Below are 27,117 nucleotides of genomic sequence, written 5' to 3'. Positions count from 1 at the left end.
CCCCTAAAACTGACTTCCAAACATCTACCTGAATGTCCCATAGAGACTCTAATATAGTAAAACTGAACTTACTATGTTTCCTTCTACAACCTAGTTCCAGTTCATTTCATGGTATCAAAACCTGGGAAACATCCCAGAATTTTTCCTTTCCCCTCCTTCCTCAACCAATCAGTCACCGTATGCTCTGCTATCCATTCCTCTAATGTGTCTGGTGTTTGTCGTCTTACCATCCTCCCTGACAGTGCCTTCATTCAGGCATTTGCCATCTCTTACTTGAACTGCTGCAAGAAATACCACTTTCAACTCAACCTACATACTGTAGCCAGAGTGACTTTTCCAAAATGCAAATTAAATCATGTTTCTCTCCTCTTAACACCCTTCAAGGAGTTCCATTTCATACACATACATTTAAATTCCTTAATGTTTTATACAAGACCCTTCCCAACTGGCTAATGACTGCCTCTCTGTATTAGTTGTCTGTTGCCACAATAACACTGTATAACAAACAACCACAAAATCTCAGAGACCTACTTAGGAAACATTTATTGCTCTCTCGTCTGTGGGGGGTCTGCTGGGTCACTTTCTTTATCTTGGCTGGCCTTTAATGGTCTAGGGTATACTTAGCTGGTATAACCGAGGCAGCTTGGCTGTGCTCCCTGTGTCCCTCGTCCTCCAGCAGGCTAGCCTGGGCATGATTTATGGGGATGAAAGAGGTGCAAGAAAGAGTACAAGCAGAAACATGCAAGGTTTCTTGAGGCCTAAGCTTGGATTTGGCACACTACCATGTCTGCTGAATTTTATTTGGCAATGGATGTTATAAGACTGGCCCAGATTCAGAGTTCAGAAAACAGATTCTGCATATTTAATGGGAGGGATGCAGGGTGGGGTGGGGAACTAGAGCCTTCATTGTACTCCTTATCTTTTTCTTCACTATTCTATGCCTCTGTTCTGACTGTACAGAATGGATAGGAGTCTTCTGAAAATGTCCAATTCTTTGTACTTCTGTTTTATTTAGCTCCTGCTATACCATCTGCCCAGAATTCCCCTCCTCCAGCCCTCAGGACTGGCCTCAGTGCACACTAGCTTGTCCTTCATGATATGGCTCTTTCTTGACTTCACTCTGCCTCCTCTGTGAACTCTGTCTATCCCTTACCAAACTCTACAGAAGACATTATTTTCTTTATATGCTTGTTTCCCTCTAGAGACTCCAAACCTATTCAAAGCAGAGCCCTTTCTTAATTACTTTTTTACCCTTCAGACTAACATAGTCCTTGTCAAATATTAAGTGCTTTATAAGTCTTGGTTGATTAGAAGTTGGAAGTGTAGCAAGTATTTGAGTTATGGTGTGCCTGAGTGGCTCAGTTGGTTAAGCATCTGACTCTTGATCTCAGCTCAGGTCATGATCTTGGGGTCATGAGATTGAGCCTTGAGTCAGGCTCCACACTGGGCTTGGAGCCTGCTTAAGATTCTCTCTCCCTTCCCTTCTGTGCATGTGTACTTTCTCTCTCTCTCTCTCTCTCTCTCAAAAAAAAAATATGAGTTACAAAATCTATTCACTTGTGTTTGGATCCACTGCATTGTTAAAAAGAAGTAGTTCATGAAGATGATTGGTTTGGGAAGTAACTTTTGGGTAGACATTTAAGAGAAAACTTTTTTGGGGGATAGTATATTTTTTAAGCTGAGAGGTGAAAATGAAAGGGCCAAAGACATTTCCAGCCTCTCTTCTCTAAAAATTCCCCCCAAATAAGGAAAATAAGAAAGAAAAGCACCCATACCATTTTAATGAAATTAGGTGATATTTAAGACCCTAGAGACAATAATGCAGTTGGAGCAATGACTAAGAACTCATCATAGAGGAGGAAGGCAAACCTGAGTGTCTGAAGTACCTGTGTGTAAGTACACAAACGTCATTACAGGAATTATGGGCTTTAAGATAGCATGGAATGTAAAGTCTGGAAGATGAAAAAGAGATTGTTGGAAAGTCTGGGCAAGGAATATTAAGTTTTCCCACCTTCCTGTGCTCACCCATCACAGTCAGATGACTCACTATATATCTTCCACCCCCCAGGGGAGGTTTGTTGCCCAGAGAAACTGAACCAAAGAGGTTTAGGACTTGGGGCCCTGGAAGAAGAAGAGTGGAATGCTCAGCTGAAAACAGGGAGTGTTGAAAGTCTGCATGTGGAATGGTAAGCCTCAGCGCCTTTTCCCCCATATAGCTCCAGAATGACAGTCAGGCTCATTTTTCTTTAGACAGGCTGAGGATCCTTCACTGGAGAACCTAGATTTCCTCAGAGGAAACATCTTGAGTTATGGACATTTGGGGCCCTGGGTACACAGGTGATTGAGTCCCCTGTGACTCTCCCACACTCTGAACCTCTCCAAGCCCCACTCATGTCCACGGAGCTTCCAGCAAGGTAAAGCTAGAGAAAGCCCAGAGTGCAAAACCTGAGGACTTACTCTACTCAGTATGCACACAGCCCTGGCATTGCAGTTGCCCAATTCTGGGTACCTGTGCACTCCTTTACATTTTGTGTCCCAAGCATGTCTCTCACCTTACTAACTCCTGGCTCTGGCTTCCAGTCAGCTTCATAAAGCTTCAATATTAAATATTCATGGACAACTAAGGATCTCCAGATATTTATTTATTTATTTATTTATTTATTTATTTATTTATTTATTTATTTATTTATTTTAAGATTTAATTTATTTATTCATGAGAAACACAGAGAGAGAGGCAGAAACACAGGCAGAGGGAGAAGCAGGCTCCATGCAGGGAGCCCGATGTGGGACTCAATCCTAGGACTCCAGGATCACGCCTTGGGCCGAAGGGAGGCGCTCAACCACTGAGCCACCCAGGCGTCCCGGATCTTCAGATATTTAAAGAAAGCTTCTAATATCCAAGATAGACCCCATAACAAAGAGAAAACAAAACAAAACCTCAGGCACTGGAGATCGTGCAAGGAGAATGAAAAAACTTCATGGGAACTATAGTTTTAATATCCTTAGAGAGAAAAGAAATGTTGCACGTATTTAAAAGAAAAAGAAGGTGACATAATGAAAAGAGAAAAATGAAGAGAATATAAACATGATCCTGGAAATTAAAAATATGATGGAAAATGAAAATGACTGGACAAGCTGGGAGATAAATATTGAAGCATACCCTGAAAAGGAGAACAATAAGGAAGAAATGATAAGAAAGTCAGAGTCAATCCAGAATATTCAATATCTAACTAATAAGGGTTCTAAATAAGGAAAGGGAATTATCAAAAGTACAAGAAAATGTAGATGCCCAGGGCTGATCACTGGAGAATTCTGAGTCAGAAGGTCAGTAGGTTGAATTAATGGATTAATATTATATCTTTCCTCCAGCATCTTTAAAGCACACAGTATGAAACCCAGACAAAGCAGAATTCCAGAACCGATGAACCGACGTTTGATTTGAAATGTAGAGGTTGGTTGTGGGAAGAGGGTAGGGTGTAGGGACGGGGATAACTATGTTTTAAACTTATTTTGAAAGTGGAAAACAGCTACACATTAGTGTTCAGTGATTACAGGAAGTGGAGACAATGCAGCTGCTAAATGAGTCCCTTAAATATTGACATGACTGATTCTAGTGTGGCTTGTTTAGTAGGAAGTGGGAGAGAAAGCAAAAATAGACCAAAGCAAACATTTGCTCAAGATAAATGAAGAGAAGTACATCCTCTCTGTGTTCCTCCTCCCCTATGAAAACATGGCCATAAGCTCCTGACAAGTTTGTTTTCCTCACATTTCTATTGTTATGGCCACGGTTGCAAGTTAGCACATTCTAACAATTTTTATTTGTGCTTGTCTGTCTGATAAAATGGTACATAAATATTTTATGCTTACATTGTCACAGCTCTTCAGGGATGAAGGTTAGTGCTCTCTTCACAGACTGGAATGAAGAAGTATTCAGCAGTAGAGTCTCATTAAAATGATTTTCAAAACACAGTCTCAACTGAGGGGCTCTAAAGGTTATGGAACTATCTATAGATTACTACAAAGGTTATGGAACTATACATAGATTACTACAAAGTTCATGGGAGAAATTGAGGCAACCGTTTAGGTAATTGAAAAAGATACCATTTTTTTTCTGAAGTTTTAGATAATTGAGGCAAAAGTCAATAATGTCTGGGGTAATAGGATGAATGCTGATTCATCTACTGTGCCTTTTATGTGTAATGTGGGCACCTGGGGAGTTTAAAATTTCTGCGGAGAAATCTCAAAACAGAGAAATGGAGAGCACATGAAAGCGGTTTATTTGGCCCCCCTTTTAATAAGTGAGGAAACCGTGCCATAACAACGGATTCACTCAAGCTATATGGAATGGTAGGTAAAAGATTTTTCTCAGTCAAGTAAATAATTTATGATATCTCATCTCTACTGATTGAGAATATATTTCTAGAGACATGTTAGGTAGAATTGTTGCAAGCACATTGAGAGAGGTCTACTCTTACTGTATTTGTCTATCCTCACTGTGCTGAACAGATGCATTTAGAATTAGATTGAATTTTTTAAATTAAAATTATAGGCATTCATTGAGTGAAATGATAAAAGTTCATATTCTCTATTTTCATTTTTATTTAAACTACACTTTCCTTTAAGATTAGATACCTGAAAATGCTGTTATTACTATTTCTTTTTTTAAAAAGATTTTTTTAATTTATATATTCATGATAGACACAGAGAGAGAGAGAGAAAGGGAGAAGCAGAGACATAGGCACTGGGAGAAGCAGGCTCCATGCCAGAAGCCCGACGTGGGACTCGATCCCGGGACTCCAGGACCATACATGCCCTGGCCCAAAGGCAGGCGCTAAACCACTGAGCCACCCAGGGATCTCCTGTTATTACTATTTCTATTGAAGTACACAGTGGTACGCAGAAACACTCTGTAATGAATACATTCAGTGATAAATTCTGAGAACCTATTGGAAATACTGTCCTAATATGAAATCACATAACTTAAGCAAACTTTCAAATAAGCAATAGCTACAAGTAAAGCAAAATGTTACAGTTGACCCTTGAATGAGAGGGGGGGTTAAGGGTGCAGAAGTGACCCCATGCAGTCAAAAATCCATGTATAACTTGTATATAAATCCCCAGAACTTAACTGCAGATAACCTATTGTTGACCAGAAGCCTTATGGACTAACAGAAGCAGTCGGCCAACACATATTTTGTGTACTGTATGTATTATATACTACATTCTTACATTAAAGTAAGCTGGAGAGTAGAAAGTGTTATTAAAAAAATATTAAGGAAGAGAAAATACACTTACAGTATTATATTGTATTTATCAAAATAAATCCACATGTAAATGGACCTGCACAGTTCAAACAGGTGTTGTTCAGGATTAACTATAATTGCCCATGTCATAAAGTCAAACTCTGGGTCATCTGAAAACTCCTTCCAGTAGGTTTATTCAGCCTCCTCCTGCCATAGCTATTCAAATGTGAAAGAATGTGCTATGCTTTTCCAAAGATTCTCCTCAGGTTCATTAGCAATAACAGATGTGTGAGTCAAGCCTGGCCTAATAACATGCCAATTACAGAAGGAGGCCACCAGGAGAATCCAGCAAGAACTCTGCTACTCAAGTGTACTTTAATGCTTATTTTATTCTTTTTAGAGCCTATTTAAATTTTTTTTAAAAGCATGGTGAATACTGATTAACTTTGGGAAATCATAAGCTCCCATCCCTTTCCAAATATATTTAATATGATACTATTAGGCAATAAACTGGAGCAAAGCAATAAGGAATAATTCTTTGGAATAACCAGAGACTTTGTTATATATATATATATATATATATATATATATATATATATATACACACACACAAATGGTTCATAGCCATCTGTATATATATATACACACACACACACACATACACACACACACACTATATATATATATATATATATATATATATATATATACTATACACACACTCACATATATATATATATATTCATGGAATCTTTTTGGGAAACATCAAAGCTAGGATAACATTTCTCCCTAATCCTTAACTTCTTTCTTTCTCTAGAATATCTAGCACAAGAAGTAAAATAAATGATTTTTTATTCTGTGTGAATTTAAGAATTATGTTTTTTTTAAGGGTCTGTGTTCTTCCTAACATCACTATACTTCCTTGCCTTCTCCTTCGGCTTTACTGTTGTCCAAAACTGCAATTAAAAAAAAAAACCTCAGATTAAAATCTCAAAAACAAACAAACAAACAAACCCTTAACTCAATGAAAAATACTATGTCATGTATTGGAAGACATGTGGCAGAAGCAGAAAGGGACTGAGGTTTATTAACCTATTAACAAATAAACGATCTATATATCATTATGCACTTTAAAAATATTGTCTGATTTGATCTTTAGAACCAACCTGTGAAATAGCAATTAATTCCTCCATTTTGCAGATGAGAAAACTGAGACTCAAAGAGTTTACATAAGTTTTCCCATCATACATAGCAAGTAAGCAACAGAATTATCATGGAGAACCCAGACTGCATGATTCCAAAGTCCACATTCTTCCTATTTTATCACCTAGACCTCAGGCTCATGAGGAAATAATGCCTCACCGGTGGATTGGAGAAGTGGTGCACAGGGATCCCCCCGCCCCCTGTGAACTGTTCATAGCCATCTGCAGTGACCTAGAGGTTGCACCAGAGTGTAAATCTGCACACTACTTTCTTTATCAAAAGGCTCTTGCATTGAAAAAAAATGTCAACTGCACTCAAAATAGCGTGCTGAGTGAGGCAATTGATTTCCTTTCTGGAACAAACTCCTCATCACAGACTCATTATAAATAATTTGGGGAATGGCAGGGGTCCTTGGACCACCTTTTGAGTAGCACTGGACTCAAAGAAGAGGCAGTAACTGCAGTGAACTAATGGGGTCACCATTAGCCAATGAATGGTTCTGAGCCCCTTTGGAAGTAGAATTAGTTCGATTGTATCCCTTGTGCCTGCTGAATTTGTGACATTATCCATTGCAGAAATCAAAGTGCCTACTCTAAAGAAGCTCCCATATAAGGTGAGAGGAATAGTTCTGAAATATAGACAGAATCCTGGCTGAAAAAATTCTGGGACTTTCTGGAGCTGTAGTATGAAGGAAAAAGCACGGTTTATGTTTGAATTGTGAGAGCTTTGCTAATTAGGATGGATGAGGAAGGAGTGCCATAGTGAGGTTAATAGCATAGGCCTGAAAACTAGACGATTTTGGTTTGAATGATAAAAGGCTCCACCGTAAGGGCTGTTGTGAATAATGTAAAGTGTGTAGTGGAGCCTGGCATGCAGTGCTCAATAGATGGCACCTCTATTATTAGGATCCGCTTTACAATGAAGCAGATACATATGTGAAGTCATTGGATGTTAACTGGTAGAGCATCTATTCACAGTACACGAAAGGCCATCTTAAATTATAATGCCTTCACATCTTAAAGGCTTTACAATCTTCCAAAAGGCAATTTTGAAATGCAAATACTCAATATCTTCTTTTTTTTTTTTTAAAAAAAAGTTTATTTATTTATTTGAGAGAGAATGGGCACATGAGCAGGAGGAAGGGAAAGAGGAGGAGGGAGAAGCAGACTCCCCACCGAGCAGGGGGGTGCAACACAGGCCTAGATCCCAGGATCCTGGGATTGGGACCTGAGCCCAAGGCAGATGCTTAACTGACTGAGCCACCCAGGCACCCCTCTGGATATCTCCTAATCTTTGGCTAGTATAAATAGAGGTCAGTTTAATTTTCCACCTGTCATTTGCAAGTTTTCAAAGTAATCATTTCATTTGTAATTATAAAAGAAGTATCTACATTTCTGAAAAAAGACACATCTGAGCTAAGCTCATTAGGAATTAGCTTATGTCACAGTGTTTCCGAAATTATGTTTCATTTTATCACAGTGTCTGTGACATATGCTCTATATAAAAAAAAATTTTAAAAAATCATATCAAGTAAAGTTGGGATATACACATCTTAAGATTCATGAAGCACATCAACATATTAAAGACCTGAAACAATCTTATAGAAAAGAAACCTTGGTTTATCTTCGAATTTCCCAAACCTGTTTGATCAGAGAGCTCTTTTGTTGGGCAGCATCTATGCATGTGCCATGGAACACAGCGTGATTTAAGACTACATGCTGGCTTAGGAGATTGTTTTCCAAACGTAATAGTTAACTGAGAAATTCGGACTCTTTAGGGATAGCACATAGATTAGGCACTTGAAACAAGTGGATACTAAGAGAGGATCTTAAAAGGGGAGGCACAGGGATGATAGTGAACTCTGTCCTACATGGGAAGAACAGAGAAGAGAGTCATGACCTTCCACCTATTTCCAGTTTATTCACACACCAGCCAGTGAGCTGTGTTTACCACTGTATCACTTAACCTCGCTAGACCTCTGTTTTCCCCTCTGTCAAAGGGAGATACTTTTTAGGGTCTCTTCTAGATCAGCTATCCTAGTCTTCAGTTTAATTTTGTTTTGGAAAAAAAATGTATGCATGACATTTCTTACAGTGGTAGTAGTAGTGGTATAAATTTGTTTTTATCCATTTAGGGGTTTTAATTTTCTCTCAAGGATTCTAGGCTGTCCCATAGGTCAATAAAAATGATATAAAGCATTTTAGTAATTTTTGTAGTTTGTAGATTGTTACTTGTTATAGCTCAAAGTCTCCATCTAGATATAATTTATTAAATAAAAATTGAATTAATATTAAGTTTTTTTAATAATAGGAGTTATTTTAGTGGCTAGATCAACTCATGATTTCATTGCCTCGTCTTTTATGTCCACTCAGCTTGCTGACAAATTGAATGAATCTTTAAACAATGGAAGAACTAGAAGATGCCTCATGCTCAGTGGCTAACTGGAATAACACCATAAACCAGCAATTGTATTTCACTAATGTGTTCACTGTTGACTCAGGTTATCATGGTTTTAGGGTGGGATTAATGTATTTTCACAGAACCAGACCTGCGTGTCAGGTGGTCAACTTTTGTTATGAGATGGGCTGGAGAGGATTCAGAAGCTTTGTGGACTTAATAGCCGTAAAGTGAGTTGGCTGACAAAGGTAGAGAATAAAAAGAGAGATCTACAGGGCATTACTAGCCTCTGAATAATAGGTATTCATATCCCTGGACTTTTAGAAGTAGCAGGTGGTCATGAGTCACTGTTTTTAAACTTACTCACTTTTCTGTTACATAAGGGAAGTATTTTGGCAAAATACATGGTTATAGTGCAAAAATTATTATTCATCCATTATAGCAATTTCATTGATACTGCTTTCCTTGGACATAAAGTATATATCAATATTGCCTGTAGCTAACTTTAATACTGGTACTACTATAATTATTTTTGCACTCAGCAATGTGGGTTTTCCCCTCCTTTTCATTCCTGGGGGAGAAAAATACTTTCTGTCAAATCAAAGTGGTTTTTTTATTCTTATGACAGCATGATTATATAGAACATGAAGTCTCTTCTTTTACCAAGTAGGAAGTACTTTGAACTTGTTGGATAATGACATGTCAGTGGTTATTTTTGATGAATTTCTCAAGAATACTAAATAGATTTGAATTAAAATTCTTTATTAATTTTCATTTAATATTCATTCTTTAGAAGTGCAGTCAGCCTGGAGAAATAAAATCTTCACTCTAATAATCTTTCCTTTCTAATTTAATTGATGTATATCTGCTATCTTCAAATCTCTAAGGGGATGACCGTACCTGACCTTAGAGGATATTGGGATTTGATACCTTGATGGTAGAGTTTAGAGAAGGTGGTGGTTATCATTCAGTGCTAACAGCTGTAGAGCTCACAGAGAATTCACTTCCCTATGATTTTCTAAGAAATACTGCTCAATTTAGCAAAATTGTCATTTCCCCATTACACCTCTTTTCTTGTTAGGTGTTAAATTGTATTTGGACTTTTTATGGCTAAGTAAGACAAGGATTTCAAGTGGCAAGGAGGTAAGGGATAAACACACTTTTTTAGTCAAATGAAAATAAAGGAGTTTTTAAAAAGTAAAATTAAACTAGCTAAAATGAAATAAGGTCTGAGGAAGCTCTAAGGTCTAAGACGCAGAGGAAATTCTCCATCTTTTAAAAAAAATTCCAAAGACTTGCTTTTATGCTAAGCTTTTGAGTTAAGAATAAAGTCCACATGCAGAGCAAAAACTGAAAAAAAAAAAAAAAAAAAAGCCTGTTTGGAAATGTTCAAGGAAATACGTGGAGACATGGCCTTCAATCTTCATAGTAGTTTGGAATTTTAATACAAAACATGTATTCTTAAATGTACTGTGGAATAGAATTTTCTGTAGCACAGCCTTGGACTTTGAGGAATAGAAGACCTCTCCTGTGCCATTTCTCCACTCTTGAGTTTTGTCACCATGTGCCAATCGAGTCATTCGAGTAACCTTAGCTTCCCTCATCTGCAAAGTGACAGGACTGTATTGATGATTTCATTGATCTTTAAGGCCATTTTCACCCTATTATTTAAAAACTTTAGGACTTCTATGGCTAGTTTCTCTTTAGACACTATTTTTCAATTATCTAAAGAAATATATAAAGGTTTACTGCAACTTTAGGAAGGCTTATTTTTAATATCAAAATTTAAGGAATTGGATATTACTAGACTCAGGCAAGATCATGAACTAGGGCTTTCTAACACTTAGGTATTCGGAGAGTTTTATCACTAAATCCTTTCTGTGAGGGTTTCAGGCAACAGGTTTAATATCTTTAGAGAATAACAGAAATGAAAAGGTGTGAAAGGGCTTTACACCACTGCCATCAATCCTTATATACTTCCAGAAACTCTCACACACTCTTTCATAGATACAGGCCTTGATCTCATCATCATTCCAGGAAAAAACAAATGAAACGTGCGTGTCTGAAATAGGTTTGGGACCAAAATCACTACTCCTGAGATAATGCTTACGTTAGGGAAGCTCGAGTGTGAAAGACAATGAGGATTTCCTTTTCTTTGGCAGCACAAATCAGTTTATAGAGTAAATCCATTGATGAGGAAGAGAAAACAAGCCTCCTTGACCCTGGTTGAACTTCCTCCTGCTATTTCTCCCCAACCACTCCCCCCCACCCCCCAAGGGGTGAGGAGAATCTGCGGACAGATTCCCAGCAACACAGCCAAGGACGCCCAGTGCAAGCAGCTCCTCCGGGAAGGACCACGTGCACACCCACACCCACGTTGGCAAGGCAAACAGTGGGAAGACAATACGTGCAGCAAAGCATCCAGTGGCCTTGCTGTGCCTGTAGGCTTCTTCCTCTCTTACATAACATCCCCAACCAGGCTTCAACAAGAACCCAAATAGCATTTATTGAGCTGTGAACTGTAAGCCACCTGGGTGTTTGCTCGACTGGTAAAATGAAATGGGGGTTAGTGGATTTTTGCCATGCCCCTGATCCAGATGGAGGGCTTCCAAGGCCAAATGAGAATCACCAACAGCAATCGTTTCTGCTTCAAATCTTTTGCTATTTCCCCAAAAGTATCTGACTTGATTGCTCAGCTTCATTCCTTTCTGTTCTTTGGTTTATAAGATGCAAAAAGCTCTTTATGTTCAGGGAGAGTCGGGAGGAACAGGAGGGGAAAGTAAGGTGGTATAAAGAAGAAAAGGCACTAGATTATCTAGAAATTGGGCAGCTGGGCAGAAGTTTATGAGAATTGTTGGCTTAAAAAAGTACTCCTCGTGGGTCAGACTAATCAAATCAATTTTAAAAGCAGGACAGTTGTATTAAGTTACTCCACAAATGTTTCTTGACTGCTGCGTGCTTGCTACAAGCCTGAAGGGGAGCTTGAATCTCAGACCCCTTCCCTCATTTCTGAACAGGTTCAATACCTCACCTGCCCTCCCCTTGGGTTCACCCACCACAAGGAACCACAAGATAAACCCCAGCCCATATGCTGCTACCTCTGCACATCTTCCCAGGCTGCCGTCCTTAACTCCTCTGACTCTTCTTATTACTTCATGTCTTCTTTGCTTCTGACCCTGGTTTGAGTCCCATTCTTGTCTTCTACGATTTCCTTAAACTTGATGGCTACATTAGCAACCTCTGAAATACATTCTCCTTAAAACTTTGTTTTTCCTCTCTGTTGCATTTTGTCACTTGTACTTGTAAAGGATCTGCTCCATCATAAATGTCAAAGCCCCACTGGCTGCTGTGGACTTTGTGTCCTCCCCCTCCAAATTCATATGTTGAAGCACTAACTCCCAATGTGATGGAAGTTGGAGATGGGAGCTTTGGCAGATAAATGGATTTAGATGAGGGCATGAGGGTGGGGCCCTCATGATGGAATTAGTGCCCATATAAAAAGAGATACCAGAGAGCTTGCTTTGGCTCTTTCCACCTGCCAAACAACGGAAAAACTGAAGAGAGGACCTATAAAGGTAGAATGAGAAGGTGCACATCTGTAGCCCAAGGAGAGAGTTCTCGTGAGATACCAACCCTGCTAGCACTTTGATATTGGACTTCCAGTCTCCAGGACTGGAAGAAAGAAATGACTGCTGTTTAAGCCACCCAGTCTATGGTATTTGGCTGTGGCAGCTCAGGCTAAGATACTGGCACAGTACTTGGCATACATAAGGCACTTAATGCATATTTACTGAGTAAACAAATGAGTACTTGCAAGTTTCCTTGGCTCCTTCTACCTCTTTCTTGAGACCTGAGCCATAGATTCAGTTACCTTCTACTCCCACCCCACAGCAACCAGCTCACCCATAGACTTTTTCATATCCTCCAGTTTTGAAATCCCAGATGAACCAAAGCCCTGGTTCCCACTTACCTGGGAGAGGAACTCAGACTACCAATAGCTCATCATTCATTTGGTGCATAAACAGAACATTCCCAAGGATTGCCTTGACTTGGTTCTGTTAAACAGTTTAACATTCGCCATAACTCTCTCAGGTATATGTCATCCTCTGACCCACCAATGTTTGCGGCAATCTTTCTGGACCCTCTTCATTTGACTAACTTGCTCTTATTTCTGTACTCATCTCCATTTCCTACATCTTTGCTTGTCTTCTAGGTACCATGTTAACCTGATCCCTTGATTCTAGGGCTGGTTTCTGATCTCTGATTCCTGATTTATGGCTCCCTCTTGTGGACATTGGTTTGCCCCATCAATTGACTTTGATCCACCACATACTTAAGGGATGGATGTGTTCAAATAATGAAACTGTAAGAAAATGCTATAATAGAAATTGAGGTATATATGAGATGTTAGGAAGATCTAAGTCTGGTTGGGAGAATCAGGTTAGGCTACACAGAATTGTAAATTGTGAGGGAAAGTGGGAGTTTCTTAAGCAGACGAGGAAAAGTTAGATCATAGACAAAAAGCATGTTGGTAATCAGGTCGATGAGACTAGGAGAAAGGGAGAATCCAAAATAGAATCCAAACCAGGTTTCTGGTGTTAGCAACTGAGTGCTGTCCTCCATACTAGAAAACATTGAAAGTCAGGAATAGGTAGGTACTTCTCCTGGTTTAATAAATATTTCTTTGTAAGTAATGAAATTTACTACCATAAATTAATATATAAATATTTTAAACACATACTTGAACACTTAAAAATATTATTTATATTCAGATAATTGGTCAAAATAATATTTTGGCTATTATTAAAGGAGTTTCTCTACAATCTTTTATCAAGATGTAATTTTTTGGCTTCAGTATATTCTTAGAATAATAACTATATGATGTATATTCTTCTATAACATAGACTTTTAATATTTGAACCTGCTTCATCAGTCCAAACTTATGAGATTCATTCACTTGTTCATTCAGTTAAAATGTGGTCAGCTTCTTGGAGGTGCATGCCCTGTGCAGTCCCATGATGGTGTCAATCATGATAAGTTGGCCCTACTTAGTAGAGTCATATTAGAGAATTTGCAACAGTGATCCTGGTTTCTGTTTTGTAACGCTCTGTGCACTATTAATTGCAAAGTGTATTTTATCTTAGAATTGATGGAATTAATTGTATTAAGAAAATCTCTGGGGGCACCTGAGTGGCTCTGTCGGTTAAGGGACTGACTCTTGATTTGGGCTTAGGTCATAACCTCAGGGTTGTGAAGCTGAGCCTGGTGCCCTGGGTCCATGCTAAGCATGGAGCCTTCTAGATTACCTCTCCTCTTTTCCCTCTATTCCTCCTTGCCTTCCCCTTGCACTCTTTCTCTCTAAAAAATTAAAAATATAATAATTTTTAAAAATTTTAAATAAAAAAAGAATTATCTTTGGCTATCAGACTGTGCCATCATTAGAAGGATTATCACAGGTTTTTTTTTTTAAGATTTTATTTATTTATTCATGAGAGAGACAGAGACACAGGTAGAGAGAGAAGCAGGGTCCCTAAGGGGAGCCCTATGTGAGACTCACTCCTAGGACCCCAGAATCATGACTTGAGCCAAAGGCAGATGCTCAACCACTGGGCCACCCAGGCATCCCAATCACAGGTTTTGAAATGTTGAGACACCTCAGGCACTTAACAAAGATACAGTAAAAGTTAAATGTATATTCATTAAATGTATATTCTTTGAAAATACTCTATTTGACATGAATTTTCCTTGGCAGATGATGTAGTTTTACTCAAATTGAGCCAAGTAATCTCCCCAGAAGAGAGGAATATCTCAAAACTAGAGTGTATTTTCCATCTTACCTTATCATTACACTGATTTTATTATTTGTACTTAATTTGGAATTGGGAAAGGTTGGGTATCAGAGACTCATGTTGCTTCTGACTTACAGAGACCTGTAGGACTTAGCAAGTTTCATATTATTAGTAGAATAAATAATTTGCATATATATCTTCTCTCTTAATTATTTTAGGAAGAAAATAAGTCTCAGAGTAAAAAAAAAGTTGTTTTTATTTACAGCTAACACTTTTTATTGAAGAGGGCTAGCAATCATTTTTAAATTACAGAGAATCTTATGTTGCTCATCAAAACAGTACAGAAAACAAGCTAACAGAAGTGCTAGATACTGCTACAGGGATACTAACTTGTTTGTTTGCTTCAACTAGATCCTGAAAGGACCAACAATGAGAAAGTAACTGTGTGTGTGCACATATGTGCCGGGGCATGCCCACATCTTCCCCTAGTCTTTCATGGGTACTCCAAAGAAAAAAGACCATTGTTAACAGGGAGTATAGGGTCCCCAGCCCAGTAGCTTTCATACATTGGGGGACTCAAAAATATGTGTGGAGTGAATGGAATCACATCTGCCAGAAAATTTTCTGTAGTACAGAAGACAGCTACCAAGTTTCTGTTCCCTTGAAACCAATGTCATCTTCATTAAAATCTGATTATTATAGGGGCACCTGGTTGGCTCAGTGGTTGAGCATCTGCCTTTGGCTCAGGTTGTGATCCTAGGGTCCTGGGATCGAGTCCTGCATTAGGCTCCTTGCAGGAAGCCTGCTTCTCCCTCTGCCTGTCTCTGCCTCTCTCTGTGTCTCTCATGAATAAAGAACATCACTTTTCATTTGCAGAGGTAATACCCAGTGTCTATTTTTTTGCCAGGCATTATAGCTGGAACTGATGAGAGAATGATTAGAAAGACACAGACAGTCCCTGCCCTCAACTGGGAGTGATACATGAAATGACAATCATGAAATGGTGTAATGATAAGGGGAGACAAGCAGCTGGGAGAGCAAGAGGGGCCCTTGGCTTTCAAGAAATAGAGCAAGGTTTGGAGCCCCAGGGGAAGCTTGTAGGGAGGCAGGAAGTCCAATGCATCTTTACTTTTTTTTTCTTTTTTAGAAACTTTGTATGATGGAAATTTTCAAATATATACAAAAGTAGAGAGATGATCTGATAATTATTTACAAATGGCAGTTTTTTTTTCTTTTAAAGATTTTATTTATTTATTCATGAGAGACACAGAGAGAGAGGCAGAGACACAGGCAGAGGGAGAAGCAGGCTCCATGCAAGGAGCCCGGTGTGGGACTTGATCCTGGGTCTCCAGGATCATGCCCTGGGCCGAAGACAGGTGCCAAAACCACCAAGCCACCCAGGGATCCCCAATACAAATGGCAGTTTTGTTTCATCTGTACTCTCCTTACTGCCCCCAAAGCCTCAATGGACTATTTTGAATCCAATTCCAGACTTCATATTATTGCCTCCATAAATATTTTGGTATATATCTCCAAAAGGTAAGGATTCTTGTTTTTATTTAAAAAATACTATAACTATGATACCAATATCTTACCTAAAAATCAGTAATTATTATTTCTTAATGTTTTCAAATATCCAGTTAGATTCAAAGTTCATTTGTTTTAATTTTTCTTTTTTTTTTTTTGAGATTCAAACAAAGTCTACACACTGCATTCTATTGATATTAGAGTACGTTTTGAATGGCATGAAGAGTCACCCAAGGCAATATGCAAGTAGGTAGCAGCTTTTTGTGTGTTTTGTTCACTGCTTTGCTATTGTAGTTGTAGCAGTTGTTGCTCACTGTTTTGGTCACTCAGTGCTTTGAACAGTACTTAATACATAATAGCTGCTCAGCAAATACTTGTAGAGGTGGATGAAGAGGGGAAGGATGCATTTCAAGCTGAGGGGACAGAAGCAAGTGTGAACATCTGAAGACCTATGAGATCATTGTGTGTGTGTGTGTGTGTTTTCACACCACTGAGTGATTCTCTGACAGCAGCTGGGTATCTTACAATTCAACTCAATTCGAACACTATCTACCTAGAGAATGCCTCGTCACTGTAGCCACCCGTCACAAAGTCAGCTTGTTACCTGTGCTTCTGACTAACTGTCTAAAGATCAGAGGCTCCCACAACTCCCTCCTAGTGTTTGATTCATTTGCTAAAGTGGCTTCCACAGCTCAGAGAAACATTCTACTTACTAGATCACCAGTTTGTTCTAAAAGAGTACAATTCAGGAACAGCCAGATGGAAGAGATTCATAGGGCAAGATATATGGGAAGGTATGCAGAGCTTCTGTGTCTCTAAGCAAGCAACTCTCTCCACACTTCCAAATCATCACCAGCCTGAAGCTCTCCGAAGTCTGTCCTTTTGGAATTTTGTGGAGGCTTCATTGCATAAACATGACTAATTAAATCATTGGCCATTGGTGACTGACTCAACTTTCAGCTCCTTTCCTCTCCCCAAAGGTGGAACCGCAAATTCCAATCCTCTATTCACAGAGTGGTTCCCAGGCAGCCAGCCCACAAACTTAGGTTAATAAAAGTCATCTTATTAACAAAGACATCTTTACCTCTGTCAACACTTAGGGAACTTAAAATGGTTTTAGGAATTTTGCACCAGGCACAAGAGAAAGACCAAATATGTATTTCTTATTATAAGGCACACTATCATAACAGTACATTTTGGGAATAATCCATTTTAAATGTGGCTGGAGCATAGATTTTGGGTAATGGGAGGAGATGTGACTGAACCCACATAGAGACCAGATCATGCAGTGCTAAGCAGAGTGATTAGGAACTTTCAGAGGACTTTCAGGAGTGGAGTGACATGATCAGATCCTCATTTTGGAAAGACTGACTTCTAGTTATGCCTGAGGGATTAATAGATCCCTTGCACATTCAAAACAACATCAACCAGACAATGAAAGTTAATTAAAGAGAAAGGAAATATTTATTATAATGTTTCCCAAAACATTCTGGGAGAGGTCTCATCCTTAGCATAGTGAACCTCTTCAAATCTTCTCTCCTAAATTTCTCTCCTGCTAAAATCTGTCATGTGAACTCAGGTCACACAGGCTCTCTTGAATCCTTCACGCTTTATCCTTCCCTCATCTGTTTTGTTTTCCTGTCCTCTAATATAAATCCAGATGGGCTTCAGGCTTTGCCAGTTTCCCTGAGTCTAGCAGGCCAGATGGAAGTCTCCTTATCTCTATAGGAGGCAGTTCTTATTTTTTAATTTTTATTTCTTATTTTTTAAACTTTAAATTCAATTATTTAACATATAATGTGTTATTGGTTTCAGAGGTAGAGGTCAGCGATTCATCAGCCTTATGTAACACCCAGTGCTCACTACATCAAGAGCCCTGCTTAATGCCCATCACCCAGTTACCCCATCCTCCCGACCCCCCTCCCCTCCAGTGACCTTCAGTTTGTTTCTTGTGATTAAGAGTCTCTTATGGCTTGTCTCCCTCTCTGATTTCATCTTGTTTAGTTTTTCCTTTCTTCCCTTATGATCCTCTATTTTGTTTCTTAAATTCCACATATGAGTGAGATCATATGATCATTGTCTTTCTCTGATTGATTTATTTCACTTAACATATCCTCTAGTTCCATCCACAACATTGCAAATGGCAAGATTTCTTTTTTTCTTTCTTTTTTTCTTTCTTTCTTTTTTCTTTTTTTCTTTCTTTCTTTCTTCTTTCTCTTTCTTTCTTTCTTTCTTTCTTCTTTCTTTTTCTTTCTTTCTTCTTCTTCTTTTTTTTTTTACAAGTAACATCTTGTCTGTCATTCTCACAGTACACAAACTTTTCTGGGTCCTATAGCACCTGTTTGAGTGATGTTGAGATTCTGACTACTGCTTTTTTCCCCAAGAGTGCAAATCCTAGTTATTACACTTGAAATCAGTCTCTTTCCTTTTCCACTAGAATGCAGTTCCGCCACATACTTGGAAATTCCATCATCAGTGCTTTGACAATGTGTACAGTCAATGGGAGCATCACTGCTCAAGTCAAAGAATTTTGCCTGGGTGCCACCACATGTGGTGAGCAGCACCCTGGGGCTGTTCTGTGAACACAGGGAGAAGATGCTAGGCAGGAGGGAAGCCAGGCTGGGGAGATGTCAGGCAGAAATCCATCAGGAGACTCCCAAGGAGCTGGTTTCTGGCAGAAGGAAGATTTTAGAAGTGCATAAGATTTCTGGGGACTGGATTGTTTTGGATGAAATTTAGAATAGCTAGTGGTAAAACACTGTTACATACTCTGGGCTACTTTATATTTGTGTTTTTTATAGCCTACTAATTTGTGTTATTGTATTGAAACCTTGATACTTATTTTAGAATTTTATTTAAGCACCATGGGCTTCTTAAAAGAAATCTTTATAAACCAATTATGAGAGGTTTTTGCTTCTTTTCTAAGCAGCCGCCACCGCACTATCTTTGCTTTTATTGGATTTCTTTTAGAAACATGCTTATTTTGAAAAACCTTTGGAGAACTCCCATACTAAAAAAATTCTTAATATCTCTGTGAAAGACACCAAAAATATCCTTTGATGAATGGCTATAAGGAGGGTTTCCTTCGATTTAGAATCAGTACAAACTTGAATTGCTTCAGTGTGATATATTTCCAAAACAATCTTTTTTTCAACTTAGTTAAAATTTAAAGGATCATTCTGAAAGGACTATTAAGGGAAATAGATGGGTAAAGTACTAAATTTGGAGTTTAAAAAACTTGTACATTGCAACAAAATAAGTATAAGCATGAGTTTCACTGTTTGCCTTCCACTATCAGAAAGGCCTTTTCACAACTTTAAAAATATATCAGTTGGGATCCCTGGGTGGCGCAGCGGTTTAGTGCCTGCCTGCCCAGGGCGCGATCCTGGAGACCCGGGATCGAATGCCACGTCGGGCTCCCGGTGCTGGAGCCTGCTTCTCCCTCTGCCTGTGTCTCTGCCTCTCTCTCTCTCTGTGATTATCATAAATAAATAAAAATTAAAAAAATATATTAAAAAAATAAAAATAAATAAAATAAAAAGATATCAGTGTTCAAACTTTTAGCAGTTACTTCTTAAATTTATGTTAATCCATGACACAGTTGATAAAGAACAAGAGGTGAAACAGACCATTCATAAATTTTCTGGACATGCCTAGCAATTCTGACAATAAAGGAGAAATTCAAGTGAATTGGTAAACTGTTAGACCCCTACTGATTTCACCTGTCACTTTGCTTCTCTTAGTTTCACAGATGATGAAAAGTAACTTGAATGTGGTTGGTGGCAGAGTGGACACTAGAATGTCACCTCCGCCATCTCTCAGGGAAGTCTCTTTTCTTTCTTTCTTTCTTTCTTTCTTTCTTTCTTTCTTTCTTTCTTTCTTTCTTTCTTTCTTCTCTTTCTTTCTTCTTTCTTTCTTTCTTTCTTTCTTTCTTTCTTTCTTTCTTTCTTTCTTTCTTTCTTTCTTTCTTTCTTTTTAAAAGATTTTATTTATTCATTCACGAGAGACACAGAGAGAGAAGCAGAGACACAAGCAGAGGGAGAAGCGGGCTCCCTGCAGGAAGCCTGATGTGGGACTTGATCCTGAGTCTCCAGGATCACACCCTGAGCCAAAGGCAGACACTCAACCACTGAGCCACCCAGGCGTCCCTCTTTTTCTTTTTTATACTATGCCTCCCCATGCTTCTCTTTGCTTTAGAAATGACTACTCAAAATACATACCGATTTGTTAGTTTTCAAAGGGTCAGACTGGGAACTTGCAGGACATATAAAGAAACTTGGATTATATCCTAAAGGTGATGAGTGGGAAGTTATTGATGACTTTGGAGTTATAGAAAGCTCTGTCTTCCAAACTTCATTATTCTTTGCTTAGGTACTTTATGTCATCTCTCAATCTCTACATCTCCTCATTTCAATATTGTCTCATGGTATAAATGATAGAATTGCTAATTGTGTCATGTGGATGTTGGTTCAGAGGTTCCTACATTTAGATTTTAGACATACTTGTAGCATATGTGTATACTTACGGCTTTGAAGTCCTTCCTTCCACTAAAAAGGAAATAAATTGCAGAATGGTATATGGCTTCTGGCAAGAATACCATTTGAACTGTGTTTTTTCAGCAAGGATCTTTTTTCCTGAGTCTGGTATGAATTATGACTCCTAACACTCGATTTATTTTTATAGAAAGCTCAATTTATCTTAGAAACTACTGTTAACAGCAGTGAAAGCTAAGGCCAAATATTGATGCACACTGTTTTAATGGCAAGCACTCTATTTTCCCAACTTTCATATATCCATTGAATACTACAATGTTACTGAAGATGATGAGAAGGTGATGGAAAATTGTGGTCTAACAGAACTGGGCTTTCTTAAGGTAACCAAAAGGGTTAACACAGACCTTATAAGTTAACCATAGGTTATATCAACCTTCTTCTATTGTTTTTTTCTTTTTCTTTCTTTCTCTCTCTCTCTCTATTTTTTTTTTTTTTTTACTCTGGATTGTTTTCAAATCAGCAAGCTCTAGGAAAGGACAATCTATTCACTAATCCTCAACCACTCATTTTCATTGATTAAATAATAAGTCTGAAACTCTTAGAGCTACTTATAATAAGGCAAGCACTATGCTGAGTATTTTATGTACACTCACTTCAATAACGTGGAAATATATACACTCTATTCAATGTATAGAACAAAGGGAAGATTCTTTTTTTTTTTTAAAGATTGAATTTATTTATTCATGAGAGACACACACAGAGAGGCAGAGACATAGGCAGAGGGAGAAGCAGGCTCCCTGCAGGGAGCCTGATGCAGGACTCGATCCCGGGACTCCAGGATCCTGCCCTGAGGCGAAGGCAGATGCTCAACCACTGAGCCACCCAGGCATCCCCAAAGGGAAGATTCTATGGCAAATATCGAACATCTGCATTCAGCATGATAGGGGCATCAAAGCTGAAGGATTCTCAATCTTGGGAATTACTGGCATTTGGGCAGTTCAATTTTTTGCCGTGTGGGAGGCCCCCAAAAGGCAAGGTGTGTAGCATCTCTGGCTTTGGACCACCAAGTGCCCATAGCACTCACCAGTCAATAATGTGACCTCCCCCACCCCCTACATTTTCAAATGCTACTAGAGGGATGGTTCCTTCATGTGGAGATGAGATGATAACCATTCTCCCTTTACTCAAACCTCTCTCTAAAAAGAATTTCAGAGGAAAGATCTCAACCTTTTTGTCTCAGGCAAAATTCCAGACCAATTTACTTGACTGACCTAATGAATAAGGCTCTTCAGGCTACTATATTAGTGTGAAAAGCTGAGGTTATCAGTAACCCACCCCTTTCCTTTCACTAGTTTGGGACACAGTGGTGTGTCCATAGAGGGCTGTATTATAGTTGCCATAGAGCAGTAGTTCCTAAATATCAGTGTGCTAGGAATCACTTAGAATGGGGAAAAATTAGAGAGAAAGACAAACCATGAGAGACTCTTAACTTTGGGAAGCAAACAGGGTTGCTGAAGGGGAGGTGGGTGGGGGGAAGGGGTAACTGGGTGACGGTCATTAAGGACGGCACTTGATGTAATGAGCACTGGGTGTTATACTACATGTTGGCAAATTGAATTTAAATTAAAAAAAGAAAAAAAAAGAATGTTTATGACAATGTAGATTTTGATTTAGTAGATTTGAGTCAGAGCCCAGGCATTTTGCAGAATTACTCCAGATAAATGTGATTCAAGTTGCCACCTATTCATCCTATCTATATATACTCCCTTAGAAGATTTCAGCTCCAAAAACCTCTTTTAGACCAACTGGCAATAAAACTCCCTTTAATAACAGTGTGCAGGAGACTGGAAAGATTCTAGTATAAGTTGATAGCAATAATAGAGGAAGAGACAGCAGTGGTCTTGTCTTAAGTATGTCTTTTGACAGAGGGTAAGGGCTCAGACCTATCTGAGGAAGAGGAAATAGTCTGGCCCCTAAGAATGGCCACAGTTTGTGAGCTTTCTTTACCTTCCCCAGAGGTAGGAACATGGGACATGACCTCTGCACAAAAATGGTTGAGAATGGAGAAGTAGTTGTTTCCTGATGTGATGGGCAAGAAGTCTATGTTCACAGATACATCTCTCTGCCTTTACTGGGTTCATTTCCAATAATGAAGGGCACGATAAAAAATGCATTCTGGAATTCATCATCATTCCTGGTTGATACTCTATAGAGGGAGGGTATTGTGTAAAACCAACTTAAAATGGTAGCGTACTGTCTGTGACAACCTGCCATAGCTCCTCATTTATAAGGCTGGCCCCAGCAAACCTGAGGAAGGAGGCAACGTTTGTCTTTAGTGTCCCATTCCCTCTTTCTCCACTCTGCTTCAACACTCCTTCCTCTTCTGTCATCTAAGGCCTACTAAGGAAGCCCGTCAGCCCTATTTTTCCAGAAGCTCATTCTCACCTAGTGTGTATTAATCTTTACTGGTGGCCTAACCAGGAAACAAATTAAATTTTTCCTCTGGGGGGCATTTATTCCAAGGGTTTCCTGAAACATTATAAGCCTTTACCAAACAAAAGATGAAATGCAAATGGTGAGTTCAAGCACCTAGGCAATGGTATTAGGCAATCTTTTCAATAACTCTGAAACAAAATGAAGTGTCATTCATAAGACTAGTTGTGTGACAGTGTGAGTTAGAACCTCATCTAAGTCATGTCAGGGTGTTGGAGGGGACTTTGAATGATCATGTGGTCCATCTGTATGCTTGTAGGCATATTAATACTTGGACTTGCTGGAGAAATGACATTTTTTCCTTCTTTGCACCACTAAAGAAAGTTACAAAGAATAACAATTATTCTATCACCACAAAGTCCGATCAACCATCATTTCTCTCTCACGTGGACTGTAATGGTAGTACCCCCAATTGCACTGACTCTTGCCACTACTTCTTTGCCATTGATGTTGCCTCCTCAGCCCCGGGACGCCACATCTGTTAACCTGTTTGGCACACTGAACCCCAAGTGATCTTCTGCAAATGCTAATTAGACTATGCCAATCCCTTGATTAAAACTGTCTTGTGGCTTCCCACTGTTCCTAGGATGAAGACCTATTTGCCTAATCTACAAGCCCTTCACGGTCCTGACTTAGCCTTAGCTCTCACCTCCAGCCTCTTTGGTTTCCTTTCATACCTTCAGATGTGCCATCATGCTCCTGTTACTTTATGACTTTGCACAGGCTGTGATAGCTCCTATAGGCTTTCCCATTGTCACTGTATTGTGTAGGCCATATTTTTTGTCCATTATACCAATCATACCACTGTTTCTCTTTTTCTATGTATTCATGTGCTTATTTGATTAATGTTTGTTTTCCAAACTAGACTATAACCTCCATGAGGTGAAGACCTGGATATCTTTTACTCCTAAGTATATTCCCAGTGTCACACAGAGACCGCAGGAAGTTTACCATGAATATATGCTTAATAAATGCATGAGCGATTCTTTTTTTTAATCTAACTTTGGGTTAAGCCCATTTTTAGTCATTGAAAGTGGTGGGGAGCTTCTGGCCACTTCCCTCTAGCTCTCCCTTTGCTTTTGGATATAATATACTATCACTCTGACGGAAGTGCACAGATGCCTCATTAACACGGAAACTGGGCAGTAGAAGTTAATTTTAATGTCCCTAGATTAGTTTATTAACATATGTTGTTAATTTACTTAATTTTCTTCATTTTGTTAATTATCCCCTTGTGTTCAGACTCTGATTTGGTAACTGGAGAGGGTTAACTCCACTGTATAGGAGTTTAGAGCCCGTAGAATTTTTCCATATTAGAAAAAAAATTTCTTTCTTTCTTTCTTTCTTTCTTTCTTTCTTTCTTTCTTTCTTTCTTTCTTTCTTTCTTTCACAGTATAGAAATATATCAGCAAGAAACAGAATAAAGAAGTAAATGTTAGAATGAGCTTTAAGATGGCAATAAAGAAAGTGGGAATTAGTGAGAACTTTCAAGAGAGAACCAGAAATCTTATGAGAAATTTTTATTTTAATAGAACAACGTTGTTCTTTAAACTGTACCAATTTATTTTTATTGAAGCTAAATCCAGTACAAACCCATACTGTATCCTGATCAAAGTTTCTCCTGTGCTTAGATCTCAGAAATTACTGCTTACATCTGGATGTATTTGTTTATTTAAGAGTGTATGTAATTTTTTAAATAAAAATAAAATAAATAAGTAAAAATAACCATTTATAGAGTACCACGTACCAGACACCTTACTTTCAGTATCTCATTTGGTTCTCAGATACAGGTTATGATTATTTCCCCCATTTTACAGATAAGGAAAATATGGTTCAGAGAGTTAGGCAATTTGCCAGGACTCACAGTGTTGGGCAGATCCAGATTCAAATCCCAAGTATGGCTGATTCTAACTCCAGTGCTCATGTCTCACTTCCTCTTTAAAATGAAATCCCAGCATTTGCTAAGGTTTAAGGATTTCCCCCATTTTCACAGGCAAAAATCACTTAAAGGAGTGGTTCTCCAACTGTGATCCCCAGATCAGCAGAATCAGCATCATTCTGGTGATATGCTGGAAACTCAAATTCTCTGACCCTGCCCCAAAATTAGTGAATGAGAAACCGTGGTCTGGGTGGGATAGAGCCAGTTATTTGCATTTTAACCAGCCCTCCATGCCATTTGGCTGTGTATGAAGTTTGAGAACCACTGCCTGGAGGAACTGAGATCTGAGCAGCCTTTATTGCTATCTAAGCTGGTAATTGATCACCTGGCTCACACATCATATTGGCTTTCCAGATGCCACACCTGGAGAATGCTTCTCACTCTTTTTCAGGATCCCCAGCAAAGCAACCAGTGCATGGTGACCTGAAAGTCTTCCACAGACTTTGTTTTGGTTTGAAATGGTGGCACAGAAGCTTATACTGGTTGAGTAAACAGGCAACATTTGAAAAAATTTGACCTGGATATTGTGGTGGATTGCAAAAGGTCACTGTATTTTTTGGTTCACGTTTGTATATGTCTCCACTTCTGCTCTCTTCCAGATCAGGAAGCGGAAGTTCTAAACTACCAAGGAGCCGACTCTTGGTATTTCCGGCCTTGCTGAGACCAGAAAGTAGCGGAAGAGACAAATCTTTCTTGTTAGAGTTCCAATTTGATTTCCAAATCAAGGTGCACAGGATCAAAGGTCTCCTGAGTACAGATCAGCATCCCAAACTTTGATGCTTATCTAAATAAACAGCTTGGAACTCTGCTCTACTAGTTGTAACATAGACAGGTGACTGAGATAAAGAGATAAATCAGCTGCTGAGGAATGAGGGGAAATTCCCACCTAAGAGCTGAAAGCAACAATATTTGAGCTTGTGATTGCCTTCCTTTTTAATTTTCTAAGGTGAGGTGATCAACACCTTTAATAAATGGAAGATTGAAGGTCTTAGTACTTGAGTAAGCTAGGAGGGAAAACAATGTCCACAAATGGATTCTTTCATTATGATAAAAAAAAAAAATAGCAGAATTTTAAGGAGTTACCCTGACAAGAATTTTGGCTGCAGTGGAACTAGTTAATATACTTGTTACATGATCTCTAAAGTAAGTTAAAACATGTGGAAGTAGAAGAAACAGAAAAGATCACACCATATTTTCTATTTATTATGTAGCTTAGATTTTCTCTTTCAATTGTTTTTTGTTTGTTTCTACGGGGAAAAATAAGTGTTCACACTACAGGTAATCAAAGGAAAATTAGATTATTTTTTAAATAGTGAAACTTCTAGATGAGCGGACCTGGAAGATAATTTGTGAATCAAGCAAGTGCATTTGGTGCATCATTGGGCAAACTGATAAAACCCATGCATCTGAAAGGGAGGTGAGGAGTTTCTGCTGTCACCAGAGCTTCACTTGGCAAGTTAGTCCCACCACTCTCCACAAATGAAATGAAACTAGAGGAGTATTTTAGTCATACTCACAATGCGGAATCTTTAGAACCACATCTGAGACTTCTGTTGAGTTTAAAGGTACTGAAAATTAGTTTTCAGGACCAGCCTTCCAAAATCTGGACTAAAATAATCACATTAGCCCTTGTTAAATGTATTCACAGTCAAGCAATAAAACAATAGCATTCTCCTTACTTTATATCTAAAGCTTGAGATTTCTAATCGATGTTCCCACTTTGCTGCATGACATTGTTTTGCTTAGAGCTTCCTGAAGTACTTGCACGCCATATACACTTCTTTTTTTTTTTAATTTTTATTTATTTATGATAGTCACAGAGAGAGAAAGAGAGGCAGAGACATAGGCAGAGGGAGAAGCAGGCTCCATGCACCGGGAGCACGATGTGGGATTCTATCCCAGGTCTCCAGGATCACGCCCTGGGCCAAAGGCAGGCGCCAAACCGCTGCGCCACCCAGGGATCCCTCACTTCTAATCTATATAAGAGAACACTGATAAGCAATGTCTTTTTCTTTAGCTTAAAACAATAATGT

The 27,117-nt window shown here is 38.8% G+C and overlaps 1 long non-coding RNA gene across 2 annotated transcripts in view; it reads left to right on the top strand.

Annotated features, from left to right (window-relative positions):
- Positions 1 to 26,849, top strand: part of LOC140635760 (uncharacterized) — a 192,280-nt gene extending 165,431 nt beyond the window's left edge. For both annotated transcript variants that reach the window (XR_012033098.1, XR_012033096.1), the window contains 2 exons: positions 16,321 to 16,405; positions 25,684 to 26,849. This is a non-coding gene — a long non-coding RNA (uncharacterized lncRNA). The remainder of the gene's footprint in view (positions 1 to 16,320; positions 16,406 to 25,683) is intronic.
- The last annotated feature ends 268 nt before the right edge of the window (positions 26,850 to 27,117 follow it).

This window comes from Canis lupus, chromosome 6 (genome assembly GCF_048164855.1).
Source record: "Canis lupus baileyi chromosome 6, mCanLup2.hap1, whole genome shotgun sequence".
Lineage (NCBI taxonomy): Eukaryota > Metazoa > Chordata > Mammalia > Carnivora > Canidae > Canis > Canis lupus.
The sequence above is the reverse complement of the archived record's forward strand: the minus strand, read 5'-3'. Positions and strand labels throughout refer to the sequence as shown.